At 46.8% G+C, this 6,283-nt stretch overlaps 1 protein-coding gene across 1 annotated transcript in view; it reads left to right on the top strand.

The window, feature by feature from the left end:
- The first annotated feature begins 175 nt into the window (after window positions 1–175).
- DPP8 (dipeptidyl peptidase 8) overlaps window positions 176–6,283 on the top strand; it is a 54,472-nt gene continuing 48,364 nt past the window's right edge. Inside the window, exon 1 of the mRNA XM_075133222.1 lies at window positions 176–734. The gene's annotated coding sequence lies outside the window, so the exon portion shown is untranslated. The remainder of the gene's footprint in view (window positions 735–6,283) is intronic.

Here is a 6,283-nt window from a genome sequence, read left to right as displayed (position 1 = left end):
GCCTCCGGCAGTGGGGTGCCCCGTGGGGCTGGGCCCGGGCGGGGGCGTGGTACGTCCTGGGCTGTGTAGGGTGCGGCTGGACCCTGGGTGGCACCGGTGCATGGTGCAGCTAGGCTAGGCCAGGCCGTGCGTGGTGCAGCCGGGCCCTGGGTAGCACCGGTGCATGGTGCCGCAGGTTAGGCAATGCACCGGTGCATGGTGCAGCGGGGCCATGGGTAGCACCGGTGCATGGTGCAGCTAGGCTAGGCCGTGCGTGGTGCAGCCGGGCCCTGGGTAGCACCGGTGCATGGTGCCGCAGGTTAGGCAATGCACCGGTGCACGGTGCAGCGGGGCTAGGCAGTGCAGTAGGGCTTGGTGCAGCCAGGCTAGGGATTGCAGCACCGATGCGTGGGAGCTATGGACTGCGCCGGTGTTTAGTGAAGCAGGGACAAGGGGTACACCCCATCTGTTGCATTGATGGCACTGGTGCCCCGGGAGGAGGCTAATTGGATTGATGAGGTTTCTGGCTGCTCTGGTTCTGAAGTTGCTGAGGACAGTTGTGCTGGGTGTCTGTGCAGAGCGCCATTCTGGCCCCGCTCGGCACTATGTGGCCACCATGGGACTATACCACGTGATGTTTGGTTCCCCTTTCTGGCTTTGGTGACGGCTTTTGACAGTAAAGCTTTTGGTACTGTCTTGCATGACCTGCTCAGAAGCAAACTAGGGAAATGCAACCTAGATGGAGCTACTATAAGGTGAGTGCATAACTGGTTGGAAAACCATTCCCTGAGAGCAGTTATCAGTGGTTCACAGTCAGGCTGGAAGGGCATAAAGGGAGTGAGGTCCCGCAGGGATCAGTTCTGGGTCTGTTCAATAGCTTCATTAACGATTTAGATTAATGGCACAGAGTATACTTATAAAGTTTGCGGATGATACCAAGCTGGGAGGGGTTGCAGGTGCTTTGGAGGATAGGATTAAAATTCAAAATGATCTGGACAAACTGGAGAAATGGTCTGATGTAAATAGGAGGAAATTCAATAAGGACAAATGCAAAGTACTTCATTTAGGAAGGAACAATCAGTTGCGCACACACACAAAATGGGAAATGACTGCCTCGGTAGGAGTACTGCAGAGCGGGATCTGGGGGTCAGAGTGAGCCACAAGTTAAATATCAGTCAGCTGTGTAACACTGTTACATTCCAGAATGTTGTTTGCTTTTTTTGTATTAGCAGGAGTGTTGTAAGCAAGACAAGGAAGTAATTCTTCTGCTCTACTCTGCTCTGATTAGGTTTCAGCTGGAGTATTGTGTCCAATTCTGGGTGCCACATTTCAGGAAGAATGTGGACAAATTAGAAAGAGTCCAGAGAAGAGCAATAAAAATGATTAAAGGTCCAGAAAACATGACCTATGTGGGAAGACTGAAAAAATTGGGTTTCTTTAGTCTGGAAAAGAGAAGACTGAGAGGGGACATAACAGTTTTCAAGTATGTAAAAGGTTGTTACAAGGAGGAGGAAGAAAAATTGTTTTTCTTAACCTCTGAGGATAGGACAAGAAGCAATAGACTTAAATCGCAGCAAGAGCGGTTTAGGTTGGACATTAGGAAAAACTTCCTGTCAGGGTGGTTAAGCACTGGAATAAATTGCCTAGGGAGGTTGTGGAATCTCCATCGTTGGAGATTTTTAAGAGCAGGTTAGACGCACACCTGTCAGGAATGGTCTAGATAATTAGTCCTGCCATGAGTGCAGGGGACTGAACTAGATGACCTCTCGAGGTCCCTTCCATTTCTATGATTCCATGACCGTGCCTGGAACAGGGTGGTAGAGAGTTCCCTACTCATCTTGGACCAACATGCTGCTCCGTTAAAGGCCATTCTCTTCATTGTGATATTTATGTCCTTGCCCATCAGTACAATGGTTCCTGCCTGACCTCTCCCCTTTGTTTAGGGATGTAGAGTGGTGGATGAAGGGGGAGGAATGCAGTTTGAGTGCTGTCACTTGAGACCGAGTTGCCACATTTGGCCTTTCTGAAGCTGTCGCTATGCTGGAGGTGGAGAGAGACTTCTCCATCTTCCCTGCAGCAGCCCTTAGAGGAGCCACTCCAGGGAGTTGATAGCCTGGTTAAACCTGGTGGCAGCCACATAGCTGTGGAGTTAATTTTCTTCCTGGTGAAGTACGTTAGTGCCACTTTGTGGATAAAATTATGCAGATCCTGACTGAGGAGTCTGAATCCTCTGAGGCTCAGCAATGTCTTGAGGGCACAAACACCATGTCCTCCTGAGTTTCAGACAGTGCTGTGGGTTGGATCTTTGTCCTTCCTAGCTGGAGAAGGCCACCCACTGTTAGCTGAGATGATCAGTGTTTCCCCCTGGGACACAGGCTGTCCACTGGCTTGAAGACAGCTGAGGCTAGCATCCCTGAATGCTGACAGTTGCTTCCCAATGATAAATCGTTGAAAAGATTGTCAGGACAACAAGGACCCTCAGATTTCCTTGATCCCAGAGACAAAGAAATCTGCATCTTAGTGAAGAAACGGCATGAGGTCTCCTTCCTTCACCAGACTCCCTGTCTCTTGCTTCTCAGCTGGAAATGCTTTTCAGACTGGGACTGAAACTATACAAAGGAGGGGCAAACCGCCCAAGACCCCTCTCTCCCCCCCTGCCCATATCACTCTCCACACCTGAGAAGACAGAAGAATCGGCTCTTGGACTCTGGGGAAGGGGTCCTGCCCGGAAAGTTCGGTCAGTAATGCTGTTGTAAGCATGTGTTGAGACACTGCTTTGAATCTAACGTAGTTTTTTAAGGTAGGTGCTGGAAAGCATTTTTATCTTTATTGTAACCACTTCCGCCTTTTATGCCTCATTACTTGTACTCAAAACCTTTGTAGTTAATAAACTTGTTTTATCTAATCTGGTGTGTTTTAAATTAAAGTGCCTGAGTAACTCCATTAGGGTGGTAAGCTGGTGTATATTATTCCCTTAAAGGAATAACAGATGTCATATATTTGGACTGTTCAGCGGAGGGCTGGGCATACAAGGCATACATTTCTGGGGGGGAATCCAGGACTGGGAGTGTTTTGGGTTCACCTTCCAGTATAACCAAGGCTGATGAGAGCCAGAGTGTAACTCAAGTGTGGTTGTCAGGCTGTTGTTACACACAGACACTCAACATGGGGCTTGCATGCTGGAAGGCTGTTTGTGAGTGGCCCAGGTGGGAGCTACTTCAGCAAGGTATTGTAAGGCACCCAAGGTTGTAGGGCAGGGGTGATACTGCCCCTCACTGGTCTCATTTGCACCCTGGTATGTCACAAGTACCCTTGAAGTCAATAGAAAGGCTCAAGAGGCTTTGGACTGGGCTCACAATGCATACATTTGTTACTATTTCTACAGAGCTGTCATGGTGAATAGTGATTCTGGTTTCCACCCAACGGACAATCTCCATGTGTCTGAAAACAGACATGTGTTTTTAACCCTGAAGTTAGCTTTTTTTTTTTTTTTATGAGAATAATTTCTCTGTCAGTTGAATTTCTCTTGGGCCATTTCCAGATCTATTCATCATACAAATGAAGGCTCCAATCCTGCAGTGAGATCCGCACAGGTGTATACCTGTGCCTGTATAGAGCCCAGTTGACATGATGTGAATCCTTGCAGGTATGTGCGGTGCACCTGCACAGATCCATGTGCAAGACAGGGACCTAATGGACTGCAGAACATTTTAATTCTGGGATGTCCTGAAAGCAAACTATTTGGTGGCTGGTGACAGTTAGATTAGACTTCTAGGTTCCCCAGTCTGCTTTACAATCCCATCAGCTATTCAAAGAAACACCAGCATGAAAGGAAACACACAAACACACCTCAGTTTAAAATTAAACACAGTGAGGCAAGTGCCTTGTGTGACTTGCTCCAAACACTGCCAGCATATACAACATTGTGTTGACATCCTTTATGTGTGACATGATCAGCCTCTCCCAGTGCTCAGAGACGGGAGAGTGCATGGAAGTCATGGAATAATAGCACAATTTGGGTTTACTTTAATCCTTTCTCTCTTTGTTTAATCCTGTTCAAAGAAAAATAGCTATATTGTAGTAGGGTCAAATGTTACGTTTCTGTTGTTTACTGACAATGCAAAGGGTGCAAAAATCAACAGCAGATGGGACCAAGGCTCTTGAGTTGAGGTGTACTACATGTAATGTTTTCTTTTGACCTTGGCTTAGGAATTTAGCATATCTGATCTCATTAATTCATTAAATAGAAGGATATTGGTAGCAGCTCCACAGTTCAGGATGGGTTTGAGATTTGTGGTCTTATTTGGCATCAAATCATATGATTAGGAATGGACTTTTTTTTTTTTTTTTTTTTTACAGCTCCCAAATATGCACCATTTAACTCCTAAGGTACAAGTTTAGTAGGACTAAAAATAGTTGATGTTTGCATGGGACAGCTGGGAGGGATGGAAACTAAGCAGATTCTTAAAGCCATTGTTGATTAAGCAGTGAAATTCCCCATCAATTAGGAGGAGGGGGTGGGGAAAAGGCCCCACAAAATTCTGAAAGCCGTGGAGCAAAGTAGATGGTGAGTGTCACAGTTTCAGGGTAACTGCACCTCCGTCTCCTCCCTGTGGGCTGCTCCAGGAATGCCTCATCAGGTCTCCAGCTGTCACCTGTCTCTGAACCAGGACCTTTGCCTCACTCCCTTCTGAATGGGGTGTTGAAGTCTGCTCAGCTCCCTGTCTTACACTGAGTATCCCCCAGCAAGCCAGTCTGCTGACAGACCAGCATCTGGACGTGCTCTTTTTATGGTTGCCTACAAGCTCTTTCTCAGCAAAGTACATTTATTTTAAAGACAATAATTGTTCCTATATGCCTGCTAAAAGCTTACCAGTGGTCACCTATCAGTCTTGTGGGGCCCTACTAAGCCAAAGACTTTTCAACCGTCTGCAAGATCTGGGGAACCCCGTGGGACAATCCTGCTGTTGGCTGGATGAAAATGAACACCCTGTGTCAGCTCAAGCTCATCTTTTTATACCAAAAGCTCTTCCTTTGGTGGAGTTTCTGGAAAACCTAGTTTGACTAACTACCCCGGGGGCTGTGCTGTTCCCAAGTTGTTTACAAGCTCCAGCGTACTATGCCCCTTCCCTAACTAATGCCCCTGTTTGTAGTTGCTGGAGTGGTGGTGGCAGTAACCTTCCTACAGGGGCTACTACACAATCCTACAGCAACCCATTGGTCCCCAAAGATACCGTAAGGCAGGGGTAGTCAGTAGGTGGGCTACAGGCCAAAGCCAGACCGCCAGATATTTTTGAATTGACTCCATAAGAACCGCCATACTGGGTCAGACCAAAGGTCCATCTAACCCAATATCCTGTCTTCCAACAGTGGCCAATGCCAGGTGCTTCAGAGGAAATGAACAGAACTGGACATCGTCAAGTGATTCATCCCCTGTCACCCATTCCTAACTTCTGGCAAACAGAGGCTAGGGACAGGACACCATCCCTGCCCATCCTGGCTAATAGCCATTGATGGACCTATCCTCCATGAACTTATCGAGTTCTTTTTTTGAACACTGTTATAGTTTTGGCCTTCACAACATACCCTGGCAATGAGCTCCACAGGTTGATGGTACGTGGTGTGAAAAAATACTTCCTTTTGTTTGTTTTAAACCTGCTGCCTATTAATTGCATTTGGTTACCCCTAGTTCTTCTGTTATGAGAAGGCGTAAATAACACTTCCGTATTTACTTTCTCCTCACCAGTCATGATTTTATAGACCTCTATCATATCCCCCCTTAGTCATAGAATCATAGAACTGGAAGGGACCTCAAGAGGTCACCTAGTCCAGTGCCCTGCACTCAAGGCAAATCTAAGTATTATCTAGATCATCCCTAACAGGTGTTTGTCCAACCTGCTCTTAAAAAATTCCCCATGATGGAGAGATTCCACAACCTCCCTAGGCAATTTATTCCAGCGCTTAACCACTCTGACAGGAACCTGAACCACCCTTGCTGCAATTTAAGCCTATTGCTTCTTGTCCTATCCTCAGAGGTTAAGTCGTCTCTTTTCCAAGCTGAAAAGTCGCAGCCTGGAACGGCTTCCATATGAGGAGAGATTAATCATACCCATAATCGTTGTTGCCCTTTTCCAATTCCAATGTATCTTTTTTGGAAATGGGGCAACCCCATCTGCATGCAGTATTCAAGATGTGGGTGTACCATGGAATTACAGCGGCAATATGATATTTGTCTCATTATCTGTCCCTTTCTCAAGTTTCAGAGTAGCAGTCGTGTTTGTCTGTATTCGCAAAAAGAAAAGGA

Source organism: Caretta caretta, chromosome 10, assembly GCF_965140235.1.
Source record: "Caretta caretta isolate rCarCar2 chromosome 10, rCarCar1.hap1, whole genome shotgun sequence".
Classification (NCBI taxonomy): Eukaryota; Metazoa; Chordata; order Testudines; family Cheloniidae; genus Caretta; species Caretta caretta.
The sequence above is the reverse complement of the archived record's forward strand: the minus strand, read 5'-3'. Positions and strand labels throughout refer to the sequence as shown.